The following is a 24,455-nucleotide window of genomic DNA, read 5'->3' on the forward strand; positions in this document are numbered from 1 at the left end:
AGAATGGAGATTTCTCAAACAATTAAAAATAGAATTATCATACGATCAAAACTATTCCACTTCTGGGCATTTTCCAGAAATATCAAAACACTAATTCAAAATGATATATGCATCCCTATGTTTATCCCAGGATTATTTTTAATAGTCGAGATATGGAGACAACGTAAGTGCCCATTGATAGATGAATGGATAAAAAAGATGTGGCATGGTGGTGCTAGTTGAAGAATATGTCTGTCAATGCTAGAAATGGAAGAGATGTGAGTTCGATCCCTGGGTTGGGAAGATCCCCTGGAGAAGGGAATGGCAACCCACTCTAGTATTATGGTCTGTAAAATTCCATGGACAGAGGAGCCAGGCAGGCTCTCGTCCATGGGGTTGCAGAGTTGGACGTGACTGGGCACACACACATATATACCATACTATAGTGTATTTGGAAGTCAAATTATAGTATTGTACATGTGAAACTTATACAATGTTATTTATCAATGTCATCTCAATTAAAATAATTTAGTGAGCACACACCATGTATTCTTTACTGAGATTTCTGAAAGATATAAAAATCACAGTTTCTAATATCAATGAACTCATAATTCTCTTGAAGGAGATTAAATAAAATATGAGATAATTAGAGTATAAGATATTAACTGAGTGGGAAAATCTACAGAAACTTTGAGCTTCTGGTTCAACATGGTGTTGAGAACATGTGTTTATCTCTGTGCCTTCACAGAACTCCAAAAAGAACAAGAGAGGAACAACATCAGCAGACAGATGTTTGGAAGCTTCCAGTTTGGAAGCTGGAGAGTGAATGGGATGACATAAGAAAAGAAGGAGGAGAAGGTGAAACTTAGCCTGGAGTGGGGACAACTCTGGGGGCAAGCCAGGAAAGGCTGGTGTTGGAGGTACCAAGTGCCACTGAAGGCTGGGATGAAGGATGAGGATGAGATGAACAAGATGAGGTGAGCAGGAAGGTGTGATGATGTCTTTATCGGAAAGAGTCAACATCTACACCCACTCCATTTCTTCTCTCTGCAGGAGACTGACCCTCACTGATAAAGATGAAAAATAAAACGGTCAAAAATCCCACCTCAAAGAGCCACATTCTGTTAATAGAAACGTTAGTTTTGATCACATCAGGAAGTCAGGCCAGAAAAACTCCAGAATCCTTGCCTCTTACTCCTTGGTCTCCCATTCTTGACAGAAGATACTATTTGACTTTCAAAACTAGGAACATGAACTACTTTGGTGAAAATAAAATGAATAAATAAAACCGATAATAGTAGTTACTGCCTAGGTTTGTCTTTCATAAAGTATTTGAAATTTTGACTGTGAAAGCTTACACTTATGATGTGTATAATTTAAAATAAATAAAACACACACATAAAAATAAAATAACCAAACTAGAATCAAGGCCTATGGATTCCAAAGCACTATTTAACAATAAAAATAATTGGAAGCAGCTGAATTATTCAGTTGGAGCCATAATTGCTAATGCTAGAACCCATTCATTAATACAAATTAGACACCATGCCTTGGGTTTTATAAACATCCTCATTTAATCTCACAATCTCATAAAGCAGGTTGCCCTATTAACTCCATTTTACAGATGCAGAAACTGAGGTTCAGAGAAATGCAGACACTTTCCCACAGTTACTTGGCTGCTGCCGCTGCTGCCGCTGCTAAGCCACCTCAGTCATGTCTGACTCTGTGCGACCCCCATAGACGGCAGCCCACCAGGCTCCCCCGTCCCTGGGATTCTCCAGGCAAGAACACTGGAGTGGGTTGCCATTTCCTTCTCCAATGCATGAAAGTGAAAAGTGAAAGTGAAGTCGCTCACCCCATGACTGTGACCCCATGGACTGCAGCCTACCAGGCTCCTCCATCCATGGGATTTTCCAGGCAAGAGTACTGGAGTGGGTTGCCATTGTCTTCTCTAGGTTACTTGACTAGTAGGAATCAAAGCCATGATGTGAACCAAATATCCCTGTTTCTAGAGCTCAAGAACTTAACATTGTGTCTAGAAGGAAAACAGTTTCCTTCCACAAGTCCAAAATCATATACTTACATTATAGTTACATTAGGAAAAAATAACTCTGAAATTCACCAAAGAAGAGTCATTTTAGTAAGAGGAAAATAAATCCCCAATCCTTGGGGGGCGGGCAGAGGGCACAGAGATGATTCCTGAGGACCAGAGGCATCCTGATCGATGCTGGAGCCACGGTGAGAGGTGACCTGTGGTCAGATTGCGCCCTGAGGAAATCAGTGGGGTCATTTATATCCCAAGGAGCCCTTAGGGCTGTCCTAGCTATCATCCTAACCACTTTAGGTGACTACATCTTCTTTTTTTAAAAAATTGAAATATACTTGATTTATATAGATGTGTTACTTTCAGGTGTACAACAAAGTGATTCAGTTACAAATATATATTTCTTCAGATTTTTTTCAATTATAGGTTAAGATAATGAAAACAGTTCCCTGTGCTATACAGTAAATCCTTGTTAGTTTATCTACTTTATATCCAGTAGTGTGTATACGTTAATCTCATATTCCTAACTTGTCCCTCCTGATGCTTCCCCCTCTGGTAACCATAAGTTTGTTTTCTATGTCTGTGAGTGTGGTTTTGTTTTGTAAATAAATTCATTCTGTATCATTTTTTTAGATTCTACATATCAGTGATATCATATGGTATTTGTCTTTTCCTTTCTGCCTTATTTCACTTAGTATGATAATATCTGCATTTATGTTCAGTCACGTCCTACTCTTTGTGACCCCGTGGACTGTAGCCCACCAGGCTCCTCTGTCTATAGAATTTTCCAGGCAAGAATACTGAGGTGGGTTGCCATTTCCTACTCCAGGGGATCTTCCCAACCCAGGGATCGAACCTGCGTCAATTGCATCTCCTGTACTGGCAGGCAGATATTTTACCACTGCACCATCTGGGAAGCCCATGATAATCTCTAGGTCCACTCATATTGCTGCAAATGGCAAAACTTCATTCTTTTTAATGGCTGAGTAATACTTCATTGTGTGTGTGTGTGTGTGTGTGTGTGTATCAGTTCAGTCACTCAGTCACGTCCGATTCTTTGTGACCCCATGGACTGCAGTATGCCAGGCTTCCCTGTCCATCACCAACTCCCAGAGCTTGTTCAAACTCACGTCCATCGAGTCAGTGATGCCATCCAACCATCTCATTCTCTGTCTTCTTTATCCATTTATCTATTGATGGACACTTAGGTTGCTTCCAGGTTTTGGCAACTGTAAATTGTGGTGCTATGAATGCTGGGTGCCAGTATCTTTTCAAATGAGAGTTCTCATCATTTCCAGATATATGCCCAGGAGTGGGAGTGCTGGCTCATATGGTAGTGGTATTTTTAGTTTTTTAAGGACCCTCCATACTGTTTTTCATACTGGCTATGCTAATTTACATCCCTTAGGTAACTACATCGTCTTACATTTTATATTCCAATACCGATATTCTTCACCTGGCCCTGGTCCTTACTAACTTCTCATGTTGGTTAGCTGCCCAGCACACCTTTGGCACACATCTGCCAGTGGTACTTCCAAGACTTCAAATTCTAAATGACAGAGATTTGTTCTGAACAATACCTAGCACAGTGCCTGCCACCTGCTGAAAGATGTCTAGTAAATTAATGATGACAAACAGAAGGCTAATGGGCCACTCTAACGCCAAGTGACGAGAGGGCTCTAGGACACATCTGCAGATCCTACCTGATGAAACTGCCAATTAGCGACAGACTGTTACAGTGAGGATGCCTTCAAAGTCAAAAAAGTAAGTCAAGACATGGGTGAGGCCAGGAGCCTCCAAAGTGAAATGACTCATGAAATCCATGAATCTGGATGTGCATTTGAACTACGCAGTGTATATGAAAAATAGACAAAATGGACTATTTAAACCGTTTAAAAATAGTCCATGGAGGGACTTTCCTGGTGGTCCAGTGGTGAGACTCCAAGCTCCCAATGTAGAGGGCACAGGTTCAATCCCTGGGTGGGGAGCTAAGATCCCCCATCCCAACAGGGCATGGCCAAAAAATAAAAATATAAGTGAATAAATACTTTACAATTAAAAAACAACATAAAAATAATCCATAGAGATGTGTTTCCACTAAATAATACCACTCTGCTAACACCCTGAGATTTTCCCAGGAGCACTGTGTGCCACACTTCACCTTGTATTTCTGCCACTTCCATTCATGCCTCACGTGAGGAATGGGTCCCCTGCAAAGTATTATAAAGAAAAGTAATACCAGGCTCGGGGAGTTTCTATTCCACTCAGACCTTTGAGGTTTGAGGTATGATCACAAGCCCAGGGAGCCTGTGAACAGTGACTGCGGGGGAGCTGGGACTCAGACAGAAATCCTCAGGGCACTGTTTATCACTGAAAGCTTTGTACAAACTCAACACTCAGAGCTCCTGGGCCTGCTCTCACTGCTCAGGCACGTCTCTGGCAAAGTCATGCTCTAATGGACCCACTGGCTACCGACCTTGACAGAGCTTATTCATTAGGGCAGCTATTGATTACCTCTTAAAGCAGAAAATGGGCTTCCCTGTTGGCTCAGATGGTAAAGAATCTGCCTGCAATGCAGGAGGCCCGGGTTCAGTCCTTAGGTTGGGAAGATACCCTGGAGAAGGGAATGACTACCCACTCCAGTATTCTTGCCTGGAGAATTTCATGGACAGAGGAGCCTGGTGGGCTACAGTCCATGGGGGTTGCAAAGAATCAAATACAACTAAGCGACTAACACTTCACTTGACGCAGTAAAACCTCCCAGCACTCCACTGTCTCACAGGGAATCTAAAGGGAGTGCCAGTCAACACACTGCCTTTCCACACACACACCCCTTTTTGGAAATGCACTGCATTTAGAGATGTCTTGTTACATCTCTATATTCTGAATTAATATCCTGACTCTGACCCCAACCTTTGAAGTATGTTTGGTTATGGAGAAGTCTGTGTCAGCAGTCAGATTTTAATATAAAAGAGAGGCTGGGTGGCTTAGATGCCCAAATGACTGTTAATTGTATGCAAACACTAGCTCTCAGCATATCCCTTAGTGCAGAAGATAGTAAATCGCTGTATCAAAGTCTTAATATCAACAGTCCTCTTAGTAGTTAATGCTTTCAAGATGTGCCAGGAGAGGCCAGGGTGCTGCACTCATTAAAGAGGGATGGATGAGGAGTTGAAAACCTGGTTGTTTTAAAGCATCGGAACCCAGCTACCAGGTAAGATACCAAATTTAAGCATAGTCAAACATGTTTATTAGATATCCTTTCAAAACACCCTTCTACTTTCTAAAAATGTCACTAAAAATATTGTTAATATTCCCTATGGAGAGTACTTTTAAAACAAAGCAGAGTAGTGAAACTCCTTGTTAGGAACATAATGTGTGCCTGTTTTTAAGCCTCAGAATAATTTGCCAACTTCCAATTTAATTATGACTGAGATTCAAGTCAACTGTTGAGGGTTCTGGGGATACACTCTCTGTAGAGTCCAGCCAGTAGCAAGTGGAAAGATTCCAAATGCATTAAAAATATACCATGGAAAGGAGGGGAGCAGGAAAAATGGAAAAAAGAAAAAATGAAATTCTTTTAAAAGAAAAATTTCTTTTTCTTTCTGGTGACCACTAAAAATATAATCTGACATGACTTATTCTGCTATAAACTTAGTCTGTTTATAATCTCTCTGTCATGAAAGATTTTCCAAAACCTTCCCTATCTTTCCTGGAAATCAAAATTAAAACCTACCCTTTTTACAGTGCAAGGAAAACAGAGGGTTTCAAATTTATTCAAATAGAGAAATACAGACATCTTGAGACAGTCTAGTTTTATCTCTAAGACCCGTTTCAGTTAAGAAAAGCCATCGAATCATAGTTTCCAACTCTAAATATCGGTACTCTGTTAATACTAATTAATATGTACAGTGATATCATTAACATTCAGATTCTATCTTCAAAGAAAGCCCAGAGAGTGCCAAAGAATCCAGAGGCCTTTTGTAAACATCAGGTGATGTTACACTTTAGAATGAACTGGGGAAGAAAAATCTGTGACTAAGTTGTTGGCTTACTGCCCACCCAGGGCCATTGTCAGCTTTCAGTTTAATTATTCTGATGTTTGTCAACTTTTGCCTTCCCAGTAAATGTTGAAGGCAGATCATTAAAGAACATGATGCCACATTTCCAGATTTTTCAGTCAGCATTGTCTTTCTAAATAATGTTCATTTACAGGAGGAAATTTTATGGCACAGAAAGCCCTCATGAATTATTCATCAGTTACAGAGTATGCCAACATTCAATTCCTTTGTACCTCTCAGTGAGTGCGCACATGTGAAGTGGGACATGCCTTGGCTGCCTAGTCCTACAGGAAGGCAAACTTGAGCTCACCGGAGGTCCTGGTAGACAGAGGAGAGTGGAGTCTTCAAAAGTAAAGGTGGGAGGTACAAAGCGTTTCTGCCTTACATGGGATTGATTACCTGATAGTCTACTCTCCAGAAACCAAAAGAAGTTACGATCACTTATTCTAAGGTCTAGCATCAAAAGAATCAGCATGAATTGATAGGGTCTGCTGGTTTCAATACAGCAGCCAGAAAGATCGCCTTGGGATGCCTCTGAGGCTGTGGCATTGGCTGTGGGTCCCTGGGGATGCTAAGCAGGGGAGCTGGGTCCCTCCTGAACCCATTCTCCCCAGGGTACCAACTGTCTCATAAAGCACAACTGTAGGGGAAGTATCCTAGGGACAGCATCCCTATGAAAATGGAGTATTTCCTGTCACATCAGTAAATGAGGACATCACAGTCATCAGTGAGTACAGCCCTCCAATGTGAGCTGGTGAGCCCTAAGGGCACTCAGCAAGGAGAATACCTGCCGCCTAGCAGCCATCAGACTGCAGCCACTCCCTACAGTGAGCCCCAAGGAAGCTCAGGATGTGAAAAACACAGGCTACTGGCCCCAGATAGCTGAGGAGCATATGAAAGGAATGATTTCAGTGAGCCCAGACTCTTGTGCCTTCCCATACAAATAAAGGTGCTAAATTCCTTAAGCTGGGATATCTAGTTTTCTTTAATTAACAATAATTTTTCATGTTCAGACTACCTGTCTTTTGCTGCAAAACTTCTATATAACTTGGTTCCTCCCCTTGCCTCCTTGGAGAAGTTCTCGCAGGGGTACTTGAGATGCTGCCTCCTAGTATTGAAGTCTTAAAAATTTCCACTGAATAAAACATAACTCTCAGCTTTTAGGTTGTGAATATTTTTTAAGCCAACACCTAGCTCAAACAAAGTGTCCACTGTGCCCAATCTATGCAGACAAAAACAACATAACATAAGGAGATGGAAGAATTCACCTCAAAGCTATGTTAATACAGACATACTGGCATGGAGATGGGGGATATGAGGGAAAGAGTACATAAGCAGAAATGCGGGTCACAGATTCTCACTCACAGTCACCGAGGACTCCCAATGTCCTCCAACAGACCAACCTATCCAAATTTAATATAATGGAGCTGGACCTCTGCTACATAATAGTCATGTCCATTTTTTAAAATCCCATTCTAATGATATTTATAAATGTTTAAAGTGTAGTAAAGAATAATATTTATAAATATGCTTACATAGTGGTAAAGAACCCACCTGCAATGGTAAGGAATCTGCCTGCCAATGCAGGAGACATAAAAGACTCAGGTTCGATCCCTGGGTCAGGAAGATCAAGGAAATGGCAACCCACTCCAGTAATCTTGCCTGGAGAATCTCATGGACAGAGGAGCCTGGAGGGCTATACTCCACAGGGTTGCCAAGAGTCGGACACAACTGAAGCAACTTAGCCCAGCACCTAAGTATGTTAGTATATAACATATGCATATTGTACAAGCATGTGTTTGTATTAACCTCAAGGGTTAATAAAATAAGTGCACAACTATTTTAACCAATGGATAAGTCCCTGCAGCTCTCCTCATCTTTAAATGCACAGCCCACCCCAGATAGCACACAGGCCAAATTTACCAAAAAGACAGCCAAACCTCGGTGGTCTTCGAGGATGTGATGAGGGTCCATGAGCTCAATGGGTTCCCAGGTCACGTGTACAAAGCTCTAAGGCTTCAGCTTTTCTTCCCAAGGTGGCTGACAATCGGAAGCGCTGCATCCACTCCTCACAGGAGAGGCCTGGGCCCTGGTTCTCCTTCCACGAGTCTGTGGGCTGAGCTGGACTCCAGGGAGGGTGTGCCACCCCGAGGGTGTGTCACAGCAGCTCAGGAAGAATGAGGAGTTTCCTGGAGTCTAGCTCCTTCCTCCAGCACAGAGTCCTCATCTCCTGACCCTCCCCACTCTGTCTCCTGCTAATACTAAAGACCACTCCAAACAGCACATCAGTTCACTGACATCACAGCTGCAGAACACCATCCTTGTTGCAAAGACATTACTAAAACATGCCCGGAACGTTCCACGGGTTTTCTGCCACTCTGCACTATTCAGAATCCAGACTTATATCACTGTGATTGCACAATAACTCAAACACAGGAGACAAAGAAAGAAAAGGATCGATTTTCCCAAGCCTTCTGCCTCCTCTTTTCACTTAATGAATTATCATCTCACCAGATGGGCTTTTAGTACTTTTTTTTTTTTTTTTTTTATGAGGATTTAACAAAAATACTCCAACTTGGGGAGGCTCCTTTTACTATCAGCCTGGCTGTTCATCATGGCTTTGGATGTTGTTCCCAGACAAAATGCTGGTCTGAGGCCAGTCATGGACTTTGAGTCCTTTTGTATTAGGTAAAGGCTGTCTGAAAACAATGGCCCATCCGGTGAAGTTCAGGAAAGAGGCATTTTTTTCCTTTAGTAGTCAGTAATGCCCTGATGCACGGCTGGATTACCCACCACCCACAGTCCAATTTTTCTCCCAGTTATTTTTGAACACCAAGGCTTTTGCAAATTAGAAATGTTATGAAGACAGTTTAAATGGGAAAAGATACTTAGGACAAATATCCCCAGCATCAGATGCATTTATAGGCTGAGACGTAGAAGGAAACTAGCATAATTATTTTCAATGTGAGAGCAGATCATTTAATTCCTGCAAGAGACACAAACTCCAGCACCCATTCTGAAATAGTAATTTAACATAAGGCACATAATCTACCCATTGAAAGGAATGACTACATGATCACATTGTTTAAATATAAAGCTTGATTAATTGAACATTCTCAGCTTACTTTTTTCTCCACCTAGGTGGGTTTTTTGATTTGTTTTGAAATGCCTTTGGGTCATACTCTGGGGTCACCCCACCCTCCCTTCCTTGAGTCCAAGCTACTGCCTGGAACTCTGCGCCCCTGATAACATCCTCCTGACTTGGCCAAAGCACCAGGCGCCAGGCAAAAGATCACAACTGGACCACTCGTTGATAAAATGCTTGGCATTTGCAGAGCTGTCATATGTTAGCTGCTGCCAAAAGGCCAGTTGCATTTATTGAAATCTTCTGATTACACCTAATGCCCAGCATGCTCATGACTGACTTCAGAGTTTAGCCCTAATGCTTTTTGTGTTAGTGTCTCAGGATTGTTACCATAAGGATAGAACAGAAGTCTTTTATAGTTGCATCTTTTTTCTTATTAGTTTTCATTTCAATTCTAATGAAAGCTAGCTTTTCCTATTTCTGTGAAATCTCATATTATAATCCCTAACTGATTTTAAATGAAAGGGAGGAAAAGAAGCACGCGTAGTGCTGTAGCACTTTTCTGAAGCTAAAACAGGATTCTAGCTACTTGCCTGGTTCCCTGCCTTTTATAAGGCAGGACAGCCCCAAGAGGAGTTGGGACATGATTCAACGTGGAAACTTTGACTTTTTGAAGAGTTAGCCAATAAAGTAGTTCCTTCCTGGTCGTGGGCCTCCAAATTTGACTTCTGTTAGCTGAATCAGAGATACTCTGGCAGTTTATCAGAATGCAGACACCTATTGCTTATGAACTGTTTACACAACTGTCTTCCAATTAAAAGGCAATGGTACACCTACAATGTCATTCTAAAATCAGAGACACTGCTGTGTGTTCTTTACCTTGATAACTCACTCACCTGAGGAAGCTGCAGCAGAAATCTTTCCCAAATGATGCTCTTCAGAAGTCTTCCCAGGAAACCAAAATTAATCAATAAAAAAACTAACTTAAATTACATAGTCACCTAAATTTGAGAAATGCTTCATTAAGCATTGTTCAACAGGGAGCTTCTCAGAGACGTTGATAAGCATGTGTGCCTTGTAACTCTTTGAGAGAAAAATAAGGTAAGATGCATTTTCTAATTGTATTTGATGAGAAAATGCCCAATCCCAACACTAAGATTAACTGACCACAAAACTGAGTTTGGAAACTGCACTAAGGAAGCAGAGGGCTAGCAAGGAATGTAGAGATCAGAGAGCAATCTTAGAGCCAGAGGAATTCAGGAACTTGCCAAGGCCACACAGAATGTACAAGGAGGAGAATTCTGACCAGCAACATTCAGTCCTGTTATCTGGACTACCATAGGACTCAGTGTCTGGTTCTGTTTGCAAATCAAGTCTGGTCCCCAGTGATGCTAAGCTTGGAATATAGATACTGCATGTTCCTAGGCAAACACATCTTAAGGCAAATTATGTTAAAACACTGGGCCTAGGAGATGCCGCCTACCATAATACAATTTCACGACAGAGCAGAGAGTAAAAAATAGCAGATATCAATAACAAAACACCCACAGGGCCCTGGCCTCATCTTTTAAACTAAGCATAAGAGACAGAAACTTGAAGCAAATTTAATTCCCTAAGAAGAATGATTCTATTGGGAAAGATGGAAACTAAATTTCTCAAAAGGTCGTATTCAATAAGGAAGAAGACCCCTCTAGACCCTAATGAGAAAAGCACAGCAAAGAAACAAGTTAAGACTGATTTGTCATTTCCCTTGAACTTGGGTTCCAGTGTTATTTGGTTATAAGCCCAGATAATTGCCCCAACCCAAGCTCAGCTATGTGACTCCAATAAGTGACATTGAACAATGTCAAGAACTAAAAGAGGCCCCCTGGTCCCCGGGCAAGCCCTCGGGTGGCAGTAAGGTGGCACCGAGGCCGCGAGGAGAGGGCGATGAGGCCACCACGCGAAGGTGAGTGGGCCGGGCCTGGCTGGGTGACCACCGCCATGAGCGGCTCCTCGAGCACCCCAAACCTGGGCAGCAGGATCAGCCTCATCTCCAAGGCGCAGATCCGCTACAAGGGCATCCTCTACACCATCGACAGGGACAACGCCACCATGGCGCTTGCCAAAGTGAGGTCCTTTGGTACTGAAGACCGTCCCACAGAAAGGCCTGCCCCAACCCACCACCCCCCCGCCCCGCCCCAGAGAGGAGATGGATGAGTACATCATCTTCCAGGGAAGTGATCTCAAAGATATTACTGTGTGTGAACCTCCAAAAGCTCAGCACACACTCCCTCAGGATCCTGCTGTCCTTTAATCTTCCCTGGGTTCGGGTTGGGCTCCCCCTTCCAGCCACAGGAGCCTTACAGCCCGAGGGATGCCACCCTACCGCCAGCTGGTGGCCAGCTCCCTGCTTAGCCAGCAGGATGCTGGCCTCCTTGGGTTTAGGAGCCAGCTTTCCGTCTGTCTCAGTCAGCAAGAGCCCCATGGTGGGGCAGGCCGTCCAGCCTGGATCTCTTGATAGCTTGAACTCCAAGAAGCTGTTACCTGGTGAGAGCTCCATAGGCATGCAGCTCAACAGGAGCCCGGCCCCACCTGGCCGCAAGGCCACCACCGATGGAGCTCAGAGGCAGCCGGGCAAACTCAAGGGCAGGTGAATGACAGAGAACAGAAGACCTCAGAAGAGGCGCTCAGCAAACAGATGAAAAAGCCGTCCAACTAACATCAAGGAAAACACAATCAAGTTTGAAGGCAACTTTGATTTTGAGAGGGCAAATGTCCAGTTCAGCCGAGAAGAGCTGGACAAGGAATTTAAGAGGAAACTGAATTTTAAAGACGACAAAGCTGAGAAAGGGGAAGAGAAGGACCTGGACGTGGTGACCTAGAGTGACGGGGCGCCTGCTGAGGAGGACCTCTTGGGGCCCCACTGCTACTATGACAAGTCCAAGTCCTTCTTTGACAACATCTCCCCTGAACTCAAGACCAGTTCCAGCCAGACGACGTGGGCTGAGGAGAGGAAGCTCAACACGGAGACCTTCGGGGTGTCAGGGACGTTCCTCCGAGGCTGTAGTTTCTAGGGTGGATTTCGAGGGGGCAGGGGCAGCGGTGCAACCCACCGTAACCTGACTTCCCACAAAGCTGGGACCGGCAGGGTGTAAGGAGGTGGCCGAAGTTTCTTGCTGAAGCAGTACAGGCACCAGGCCGTGTCTATGAGGCTGATGGAGAACTCTGCACTTACTGGGGGAGACACGGTCACTTCATTTACTGAGTTTGGAAAGTTCCAGGCTACCACTTACGTTTTGAACTGAACTTGGACATGGTCTGAGGTGTCCTAGCCTATTTTTCCTTTTTAGTTGTGCACAGCCTGATTCTAAGGTTTGGTGTTCTGTAGAAAGGTTCTAGAGTGGAAGTGTGATCCTCACTTTGTGACCTTTCTTGGACAGCTTTGACTTTGAAGGTGGAACCAAATTTCATTTGGCAAATGCGAAAAAAAAAAATAAAAGAACTAAAAGAACTTGCAGCTCACCACCACTTAAACAGAAAGCAATCTGATGGTGGCTTCATCTGGATATGTATGGTCTTTACGACATACAACGATCTCTGTGCTACTCGAGCCAGTTTCTGCCGATGATTTCCAAGTGGATCCCATGTCATTATTTTTGTGACTGGAAATGAAGTTTTATAGACTTTATGAAGATAATAATGATGTCTATAACATATGGATATGATATATCACAGCTTCATAAACTGCAAATAGAACAGCCTTATTATCATTTACAGCTCACACTTACAGGGGTTCACTCTTTACAGGTATTGAACAAAGAATCTCTCATTGATTTCTAATAACCCTCTGGGGCAGGTACCATTACCATCTCTGTCAGAAAGATGAAGCAGCTGCAACAGAGAGAAGTAAAAGATACTGTCCAAGGTCATTCCACTAATAAGTGATGCAGCTGGGACCTGGACACAAGCAGTCTGAGTCACAGACCATGGCCAGGATTCTAAAACTCCCTCAAGAATATTAAACAGCTCAGGCAAATCATTAAATCAGAGAAGGTTGTCAAGGCCATCTCCATGCCTGAGATAATAGTGGGGGTAATCCAAAACATGAATCTAGCAGTATAAAAAGTAAGAATATATTGAAGTCTGCTAATGCTTTTTGCAAAAAGCCTAAATATGGAAGACTATATGGGAGAAAGGGGAGGCTCATACTACTGATTTCAGAAGAATCATTTTTCTGAGTCACATGATGTTTTCATGAGATTCTCCACCATTCGTCTCCTTCACAAAGAGACCTAGTCAATGGCTAGTACCTGTCTCTGCAAAGGCTGCAGTGAAGTGACCACCATCATGGCAAACTGCTCCCCCAATCTCATGCCCACTGTGTAGAGCAGTGTTCCATCCTCAGATTGGAGTTGCCATCTGACACTTACTTTAGACCCCACTTCTTTTTCACTTTTTATTTTGTATTAGTTTACAGCCAATTAACAATGTTGTAACAGTTACAGGCAAACAGTGCAGGGATTCAGCCATACTTATACACGAATCCATTCTCCCCCAACCTTCTCTCCTCTCATCTAGGCTGCCACATAGCACTGAGCAGAGTTTCATGTGCTATAAGTAAATCCTTGTTACAGGTTATCCGTTTTTACATGTCCATCCCAAACTCCTTAACTATCCCTTTCTCCCATCCTTCCGTCCAGCAACCACAAGTTCATTTTTTGTATGTGATAGACCCAACTCCTTTCTTGTTCTGGCCCTATTGTAACTCACCAGTGATCCTAGGCCAATCACCAAACTAACTTCTATATCTGTTCAATGGGCGAATAATACCTGCTCTATCTACATCAGAAGAATTAAGAGATAACAGGGCCACCTAAAATTTCTATCAACTCTTTTTCTTTTCTTTTTCTTTCTTCTCTTCTTTTTATTTCTCCCTTCCTTCCTGCCTTCATTTTTTCCTTTCTTTTCCTTTCCTCTTTTTTTGGCCACTACTTGCCAAAAAGGACTTTAAATGAAATTTCAATAAACTGGACTCCCCACATCAAGCAATAAGCTGGACAGAAACAGGGTAGCTGGTACATGGAAACCCATCACCTGAACTTAAGCTTATCCTCATCACTGCTGGATGCTGACCCTTAATATTTGCCACCAGCACCCCAAAACTGGGCGAATATTTTTCAAGCAGTTATTTTGTACCAGGGACTAAGATAAGCATTCTTAAGTGCTGTGTTTCCTTATAACAGCCTTAGTAGGTAACTGCTTGGAAGAAGGGTATTATCAACCTTTCTTTAACATATGCAAAGACTAAGCTTAGAGAGAAAGCATTTTTTCTCAAAGTTGCAGCTTGTGGTCAGGGGAACAGGGACTTGAACTCAGGTCCACCTGTTCATTACTGTGTTAGAGTGAGGTGTGATCAAGAGGCTAAACCGCAATATCCTTAAGCCTTCTCCACATCACTCTGTATGCAATTAAGCAGTATCAATGCTGTTATTTGTGTGAACCTTTTCAAATAAAGAAGAACTAATTCAGAGCAGAATGTGCTCAGTGGTTGTCATCAGACAGCTTCTACATCACCTTTTCCACAGCCAAGAAGCGGACAGCCATGGATTTACTATTTCCCTCCTCTCCCACTTCTGTCTATTTCATCTTCCTTCACTCTCAGTCTCACCAGCCTACGGGACTAGCCTAGAGGGGATTAAAAAATATTCCTTACTCTCTGCCAAAATAATAGACATTTCTCTTTCCTGTCTCATTTGATACAAATAAACTGCAGGAAATGGGGTATTCCAGTCTTTCTGTGCCTTTGAAAAAGTTGCAATGATACAGTCTAAAATGAAAAAAAAATTACTGCAGAATAAGGAGATTCTACTTTTGTCTCATTATAGGAGCACCAGACATTAAGTTAAATCATGAGTGACCATAGTCTGGATTTTTATAATTTTCACATTAATTATCATTTGTCTCACAAGTGACATATGATCATAGTGATGGCAAAACATTCCTCTTGTAGCTTCACCCCTAGAGAAAGAAGACTATTTATTGACTGTGCTATACATAGCAGGCTACATTTTATATGGGATTTTTTGTTGTTAGAGGGTAGGAAAATTGATAAATACCTAGAATACTTGCCCTGGATATGTTACCACATCATTCTGTATCACCTGCATCTTTCAGAGTGTACCACTAGCAACCAGTTTGAAAGCTGTATTCTCTTTGGAAGCTTTATTCAAAGTTAGTGAGAAGAGAATATGCCACATCTTGATGAGAATGAGAATACTACTTCAAACTACTGTCTCTGATTCAAATCTCCAGTATAATTTGGGAAACTGTAAATTCAGCTTAACATTCTGTACTACCCTGTCTAGTCAACAATTCACCAACAGTAAAACATTCATATCTAATCTTTAAGGAAAGTGATCATTTATTTATGGTCTCATGGAAGCCAATAATTCCAAGACTTTTCTATTGACTTTTTTTTAAGATTTTTTTTGATGGAGACTATTTTTAAAGTCTTTATTGAATTTTTTACTGTTTTATGCTTCTGTTTTATGTTTTAGTGTTTTGGCCAAGAGTCATGTGGGATCATAGCTCCCTGACCAGGGATTGAATCCACACTCGCCATATCGAAAGGCAAAGTCTTAACCACCGGGCCACCAGGCAAGTCCTGCCATCGACATTTGAAAATCTTAATGGTTCTGCCCACTTTCAATTTTCATCTCTTCTAAAATCATTTGTTTACTTTGGCAAAGGGAGTTGGACTAGTTTGTAACTACATACATCACACCTCTATAAACCTAGTCAAAAATCAAAAACCAAAAGAAAATAAAAATCTTTCTACTCTGTTCCAAATGAAAGAGGATAAGTCTAGTTTAAGGTAGGTATGTTTAATGACAGAGCAAAAACAAAACAAAACAAAACAACATGCATTTAAATATTTCAAAATAAATCAACAGTGAGGATGCCTACTTAAACCTTTTTAGGTTTCCTAATAACCACTTCTGCTTTGAGAATGAAATGGCTGGTGACATCACCGATGCAATGGACATGAACTTGGGCAAAATTCAGGAGATGGTAAGGGACAGAGAGGCCTTGCGTGCTATAGTCCATGGGGTCGCAAAGAGCTGGACATGACTAGGAGATTGCACAACAACATAATAATCAACCACTGGGGTCAAAGACAAAATTGCCTTTAGCAGTCAAATGCTTCTCCCCAATGGTAGCTTTCTGATACTCCAAGCCCTGTTCCCCTGAGAACACAGGCACAGACTGTACGGAAGCTAGAGGGAGCCTTCAGATCATCGTTAGTCCAATTGTTTTCAAGTTCATACACAGAATAATGAGGCTTCTTGGGGACTGGTGAGGGATTAGAGAAAATAGGGCTAACTCTGGCTCTGCCCCAACTTCCACCAGAGAAATTTCAGCTCATCTAATTTATTTCCTGGGCTTCCAGATGAACTTTTGTTTGAAAAAGGATTTCATAGGTAAAAACATATGCTTTGAAAAAGTCCCATTCTGTCCATTTCTTTCACGTTAGGAAGGAGGTAAATAAAGACCATGAAAATCTATGACTGATCCCAGGTTGCAGACTAAGTGACTGGCCTAGACAGGGTTACAGCCAACCATGGGCTCTGAGTCATGTTCTCCAGAGTAAGCACTGTCTCCAGGTTGCAGAGGACACAGCTCCTAACAGACACGTCCCTGTCCTCATTCAGGAACGTGCCCGGGTCTGTCCGTTACCACTCTTCCGGGAACTGCCCGCAGTTCTGGGGACAGGCTCACAGATGAAGTAGTGATCTTACTCTTGTTCTCAACATTTTTAAAATACTGAGAGGCCAGGGACAGGAAAGCAGCCAGAACACTGCTAATTTAAGATGAAAAATAAAACCTTTCTGAAGTTGAGTGCAAATCCATAGAAAATAATGTTTGCTTGATAAAATTTGAATTTACCCTCAAATTAGGATGGAAGCAGGATCCATCCGGCTTGCTGTGATCTTCATTCTTAAAATCTTGTTATTTAGCCAGACACAGCTGAGCTCCCTGCATGAGGTCCAGCTCCAGGGCCGCCCTAGGACTCATCAGGATAACAGCCTCAGCCTGGGAGTGCATCCTGGATAAATATCACCGTCACCGGCTCCGGGAAGGTGGGCTCCACTTTTTGTCAAACGTGATAAATTAGACTGAACAACAAAAACTGATAAATTAGACTGAACTATTCCAGCTATCCCTAGAGCCTCTGATTTACAAAGGCATCCTTCAAATAACATTACATTACATCTTTGATCACTCAGTTGTGTCTGACTCTTTCTGACCCCATGGACTATGGCCCACCAAGGGGCTTCTCAGTCCATGGAATTCTCCAAGCAAGAAGACTGGAGTGGGTTGCCATTCCCTTCTCCAGTATTTAAATAGACTCCTAAAAAAATACTAGTTGCCATGCACTAGATAAGTATCAAAACAAATTATCTTACCTATATGTACCCCAGCTTTCTCACCTATAAAATGGAGATAATTAAAGCACCTACCCTATGAGGTGTTATAAGAATTTCAGTAAACAGTTCCTGGTGTATATAGTAACCTCTATATAAACATTAGTCATTGTCATTGTTGTTACTCTTATTTTGTTTTTTTAAAAAAATTAAGTGTTAGCAAGGCCAGGGATGGGAAAGAGGAGCCCTGCCAATTTAAGATTAAAAATGAAATTGTTCCGAAGTTGAATGTAAAGCAATAGGAAATAATAATTGTTTGATAGAAGAATTGAAATTGGAATTGACAGATTGGGGTGACAGTTCCACTGCTTTTCTGCTCAAACCTGACCTGGAGCGGCAGCTTCACCATCACCTGGGAACTGGTTAGAAATGCAGAATCTATCTCAACATCGAACTCTGCTCCCACTTACTGGATTAGAATTTGCCTTCTAACAAGATGTCTAGGGAATTTATGTGCATGTTAAAGTTAGAGAAAGGCTACTTTATGGCACATACTAAGGTTTCAGCACTTGCATGTTAAAGGAATAAGACCCCATTCTGTAGTTATATCTCCACGTGAATAGCAAAAGTGTTAGTTGCTCAGTTACGCCCAACTCTTTAGCGACCCCAGTGACTGCAGCCCACCAGGCTCCTCTGTTCATGGAATTCTCCAGGCAAGAATACCAGAGTGGGTAGCCATTCCCTTTCCAGGAGATCTTCCCAACCCAGGGATTGAACCCAGGTCTCCCACATTGCAGGCAGGTTCTTTATGAATGAGCCACCTGGGAAGCCCATTCCTTCTCTTAAATCCTATACCTCCCATGTTAGACGGTTTCAACCAACCTAAGTCTTAAGGCAGATGCTCCTTTCACGAGCCACAATAATAATACGTCAGGAGGGCATCAGAGCAGTGAAATCACCTCTTGTTAGTAATGTCATCATCAACGGCTAACACTTACTGAGCTCTTAAAATATGCAAGGATTAACGCAAGGTGGTTTCTATATGTTCTCAGTGAATACTCACAATACTCTTTCAAACATTACTGTGTCCATTTTATAGATGAGGAAACTGAGGTTCAAAGAGGCTACGTCACTTTCTTTTGTCCAAGTTGAATGGGGGGAAAAGGTCTTTCTGGAATTTACTCTCTTTCTCAAAATTGATGCCTAGAACATCGTAATCAAGTGAAGTGGGAAGCTGTAATTATCTCTCTTTTTAGGTAAAGAAAACTGAGACACAGAGAGGGTGAATGCATGATGTAAAGCCCACAACCTGAAACTTAGGTCAGAACGAGGTCCATGAGGACACTAGTTTTTCAGATTAAAAATTCTGCTGCTAGAAATGCCAACAACAATATAACGGCATTGAAGAGATAGGGGGAAATAAGTAAAATTTAAAGAAAGGTTTCCATACATGAAGCTCTGTACAGTTGAACCAAGGAACTTCCAATTTTAATATCTGAAGTCAAGGTCTTACTGGGGTGTCAGCCTCTTTGGCAAACCAGCACGTCCAGATTTTTATTGCTGTGGCTTGCGTCAACTAAGCCCTTATCAGCACATCTCAGCTAACATCCTACACAGTGTTATTCTTGCACACCTGTGAAATTCTCCTAATTACAGTCTCTCTGATTTCTTTCACCAGCTCTCCGTTCAAGTTTGATATCCAAAGAGTTCAGAATTCAGCAAGACTAGTCAAAACCATTCTTAGACAGTAGTCACGTCCTAAAGTCAAATACACAGGTTCAGAGTCAAGTGATCAGGACCACTTACCCAGGCCCCAGTGAATGCCTGCTTCCTCTGGCCCTGAGGGCAGCAGGGAAAGAATCAGGATTTATTGACTAAACATTTTAGAGAAGGAAATGACAACCCGTTCCAGTATTTTTGCCTGGAAAATCCCATGGATGGAGGAATCTGGTAGGCTACAGTCCATTGGGTCGCAAAGAGTCAGTCACAACTGAGCAACTTCACTTTCTTTCTATATTAGTTTCTGAGAGCTGTCACCAAAAAAATTAAAAAAAATACCACAAACTAGGCTGATTTCAACAATAGAGATTTATTTTCTCATGGTTCTGGAGGCTGGAAGTTTAAGCTCAAGGTGTTGGCAGGTTTGATGTTGAGGCCTCTCTCCTTGGCCTGCAGACAGCCACCCTTCTGCTGTGCCCCAACAGGGTCAGCTGTGTGTGCGGATGTCTTGCTCGAGTCTTTCTTTCTCTGTGTCCCAGTGTCCTCTTCTTATAAGGACACCAGTCATATTAGATGAGGGCCCACCTTAACAACCTCATTTTAATTAAATGACTTTTTTTTTTTTTTTTTTTGCTGTTCTGGTCTTCGTTGCTTTGTGAGGGCTCTCTCATTGAACTGAGTAATTGGGAAAGACCCTAATGCTGGGAAAAATTGAAGGCAGGAGCAGAAGGGAATGACAGAGGATGAGATGGTTAGATGGCATCACCAACTCAATGGATGTGAGTTTGGGCAAACTCCAGGAGATACTGAAGGACAGGGAAGCCTGGTGTGCTGCAGTCCATGGGGTTGCAAAGAGTCAGACACGACTTAGCCACTGAACTGAGCTGAATTGAGGGCTCTCTCTAGTTGCAGCAAGCAAGCAGGGTCCTCCCTAGCCGTGGGATGTGGGTTTCTCATTGCGGTACCTTCTCTTACTACAGCTCCCAGGCTCTAGAGCACATGCTTCAGTAGTGGTGATGGGCTTAGATGCCCCACGGCATGTGGGACCTTCCAGGACCACAAATTGAACCTGTGTCCCCTATATTGGCAGGAGGATTCTTAACCACTAGACACCAGAGAAGTCCCTAATGACATCTTCAAAGGCCCTGTCTCCAAGTTCATGTACATTCTCAGGTCCTGTGCGGGGTGAGGGGAGGGTGTCACAGTATGAATACGGGGAGCACGCAATTCAGTTCACAGCTGATCATGAATAGATCTTTTCCTCCACTGTCACTAAGCCCTAGAGCCGGGCTGAGGCCTTCTCAACCAGTTTGGGTTCAATAAGAAGCAAGAACCTGCAATAATCTGAATCTCTCACATCCATGACCCAGACCACTCTGGAGGGAGACTGAAGAGGAGGGATTTCCAGACGAGACCTTTTCTTTTCAGTCTATGCAGCCTAGGTTCTTCCCTGCCCCCGCTAATCACGAGTTCAGGTGAGGTCACTCTGAGCTGGCTTTTTAACAAAATTTAAATGGTGCTTCTAAAACTGGCCTGAGTCAGGGACATGAACAATGACTACAGTACTAAAAAGTTCGAACTGGAAAGAACTGGAATCTGGCCTCCTGCGAGGCCTCTTGTGCCCGGAGGCACATGCTCCTGAGCGGTGAGGTGCTGAGTCCTGGGAGCTGGCACTGGACTTCCCAGACAGCTGCCCTGTGCAGCAGGACCGCCCCGAGGCGAGAGCCAGCCCCGGCCAGCCCACTCAGCCCCCCGAGGCAGCACCAGGAGATGGCAGAGAGTAGGAGGAAGGGAGGGCAGCACAGAGCGAACTCATCAGGAGGTGATGGCTTCACACAGGGGGTGCGCAAACGCTCCAAACAACGAATCAGACATTAAGTTCCAGGGCGTCTACACCATGAGACCGAAGGAACGGAACAAGGCTAAAAGTGAGAGTGCCATTTGCTATGAAAATGAAAACCCACACATCGTTAGTCTAATAAACCTCATTAATGTAGACTGCCCTAATTTTCAATTTTAGTAATTCAGCTATTCCTGACATCATTAATTTTTAAACTTAGATCTGAAAACCTTTCCATGTTGATATAAAATTCCATATTCTTTCTAGGGGTTTTAAAGGTTGTTTTGCCATTTCATTTGGTATATGATACGGACTTGAAAGTAAACATTACGTTAGATCAGTATATTACTAAATGTATTGAAGATTTTATTGTAGAGATCTCTTGCATAGAGGCAATGCAGAATATGAAACTAGAGAGGAAAATGACACCAGCAAGAAAACACAGGGAAAAATTAATTCCGAAATAGAAATTTCCTTCTTAATCCTCTATCAATTTATGAATACCTATGAAGAAACAACTAAGAGTCACTAGACTTTTAGTGCATTTGAGGAAAATGCACAGCACAAAATAGCACCAAGATGAAAATATAGCCACATAATTCTAGAGGATATACATAATTCATACAACAGACGAGGACCTAAATAAAAATTCAGATTCAATTCATATCCTCTGAGGTATTTGAGAACACACTGTATCCATGAAATAAAAATGGGAAAAGATTAGAGGAGCAACTGGAGAAAAAGAGAGTTTGGGGAAATTAAAAATGATTGTGACAATAAAAAGAAATTCAATAGGCAGGTGAGGGGAAAACTTTCAGAAGATTTCCAAGAACACAGAACAAAATATAAGAGAGATTGAAAATATGAAAGAAGAATTAAGAGAGATGAAAGATACCCAGTATTCATTTAATAGAAATCTCAGAAAGATAATACAGAGAAGAGGGGGGGGAAATAACACAAGAAAATTCCCCAGACCCAAAGAAAGACACAGGTCTTCATACTGCATGGGCAAACCAGGTTCCAAAAAGGATGAAGAAGAAAGACAAATAGCAAGACATATCTTGGTAGAACTTCAAACCTTTGAAGATATAAAGAAGATCCTTAGAGCTCTCTGAGTCCAAATCAGGTTACCAAGAAAGGAAAAGGACTCAAGCTGCTGTCAGACTTGGCAGACATTCTGAATTTCAGAAGACAGTGGAACAAAGCCTTTAAAGCTTTGGGGAAAACTTGGCTTTGAATCTGGATATGTATACCAGGTCAATTAAGCACATGACCAAAATAAGGCATTTTCAGATATGCAAGGATCCCTCTCGTGCATCCTTACTGAAAAAAAGTTTGACTCCAAAGGAAAAATTTATCCTCAAATATAAAACTATAGATTTCAAGAAAATGCAAAATTAGTTTAAGAATAAAATGATGGTGCTGTTGGTAGGCCAAGGGAGGGCAATGGAATCCCACAATGACAGCTATGCAATAGATCTAGCAACATGGTTAGAACACAGTCAGAAGTCCAAGAAAACATCTCCAAGAAAGTAGATCTCATTCAACAAGTTAATGTGATTAAGAAAATGGAGAATTTTAGTGATGATATTCATTTTGCTTAGCAAGAATAACACAGAATTAAGATTAAAAGCCTTGTGTAGATTAAACATCTGCATAAAAAATCATGGTGCAACTAAAGTAACATAATTTTGAGCAAAAAAAAAGGATTATGGAAAAGGAGCCTTTGATTATGCTTAAACATCCTCTTAGAGCAAAACAGAATTAGTGCCCCAAAGAATTCCTTCTCCACAGGTCCAATCACATACCTGCTTTGCAGTGAAGAATATTTACATACTTTCAATGTTATAAATGCTTTCTATTGGTTTTTCAGAGTTCAAAATCAACCTATAATAAATAGGAAAGCCTGAAAATTAGAAGATTTACAATACTATAAACCTTGACAATGTAAAAGTAAGGTATAGAGGAGAGTAGTGAGAAGGCAGAAAAAGTGGGTAAGAGAAGAAAAGTGAGATGAAGGACTGGGAATTTCCTCCTTTCACATCATAAGGAGTCAGGAGATAATATCTAAGCTCAGATAAAAAATAGGGGCTTCCCTGGTGGCTCAGAGGTTAAAGCGTCTGCCTGCAATGTGGGAGACCCAGGTTTGATCCCTAGGTCAGGAAGATCCCCTGGAGAAGGAAATGGCAACCCACTCCAGTTTCTTGCCTGGAGAATCCCACGGATGGAAGAGCCTGGTGGGCTACAGTCCACAGGGTCGCAAAGAAACTCAGATAAAATATAGCAGTATATAGTTTAGAGTTACAAAGACAATCAACAGTAGAATTAAAACTGATAAAACTCTGCTGCTGCTGCTGCTCCTGCTAAGTCACTTCAGTCGTGTCCGACTCTGTGCGACCCCATAGATGGCAGCCCACCAGCCTCCCCCATCCCTGGGATTCTCCAGGCAAAAACACTGGAGTGGGTTGCCATTTCTTTCTCCAATGCATGAAAGTGAAAAGTGAAAGTGAAGTCGCTCAGTCGTGTCTGACTCTATGCGACCCCATGGACTGCAGCCTACCAGGCTCCTCCATCCATGGGATTTTCCAGGTAAGAATACTGGAGTGGGTGGCCATTGCCTTCTCCAGATAAAACTCTAGAAGTGAGTAATAAGGTTCCTAGTTTAAGAGACATTGTTGAAAGAAATGCAAATGCTAACGCATTACTTAGAATTATGCTTCCCTGCTGGCTCAGACAGTAAAGAATCGACCTGCAATGCAGAAGACCTGGGTTTGATCCCCGGGTTGGGAAGATCCCCTGGAGGCGGGCATGGCAACCCACTCTAGTACTCCTGCCTGGAGAATCCCCATGGACAGAAGAGCCTGGTGGGCTACAGTCCATGGAGTCACAAAGAGTCAGACATGACTGAGCGACTAAACACAACACATTATTTCGACTTAAAGTAGTACTCATTAGAAGTAAAAAATAAATTTTAAAAACAGTTATATCTGTTATAAAAGGTAAATACAAGAAATCCTTGTGGTAATGAAACTGCTTTATATCTTGGTTGAATCAATGTCCAAACACTGCCTGTGATAGTGTACCGTGAAATCGCAAGGTGTCCCACAGTTCAATGACAGAATTAAGCAAAAATTTATTTTAGTGATTATATTCTTAATTCTACCAAACAATCCTACAAAGTTAATACATTTTTTTCTTTTTCCAGCTTTACTGACGTTTATTGACAAATAAAACTGTAAATGTAAAACTTACATGATCAATAGATTTTCTACAAAGGTCCCAAGGCAATGCAACCAGGAAAGAAGACTTTTCAACAACT

The 24,455-nt window shown here is 42.1% G+C and overlaps 1 pseudogene; it reads left to right on the plus strand.

Moving 5' to 3' along the window:
* Positions 1 to 11,152: 11,152 nt before the first annotated feature.
* LOC133070765 (protein LSM14 homolog B-like) lies at positions 11,153 to 12,306 on the plus strand (annotated as a pseudogene).
* The last annotated feature ends 12,149 nt before the right edge of the window (positions 12,307 to 24,455 follow it).

This window comes from Dama dama, chromosome 15 (genome assembly GCF_033118175.1).
Source record: "Dama dama isolate Ldn47 chromosome 15, ASM3311817v1, whole genome shotgun sequence".
Lineage (NCBI taxonomy): Eukaryota > Metazoa > Chordata > Mammalia > Artiodactyla > Cervidae > Dama > Dama dama.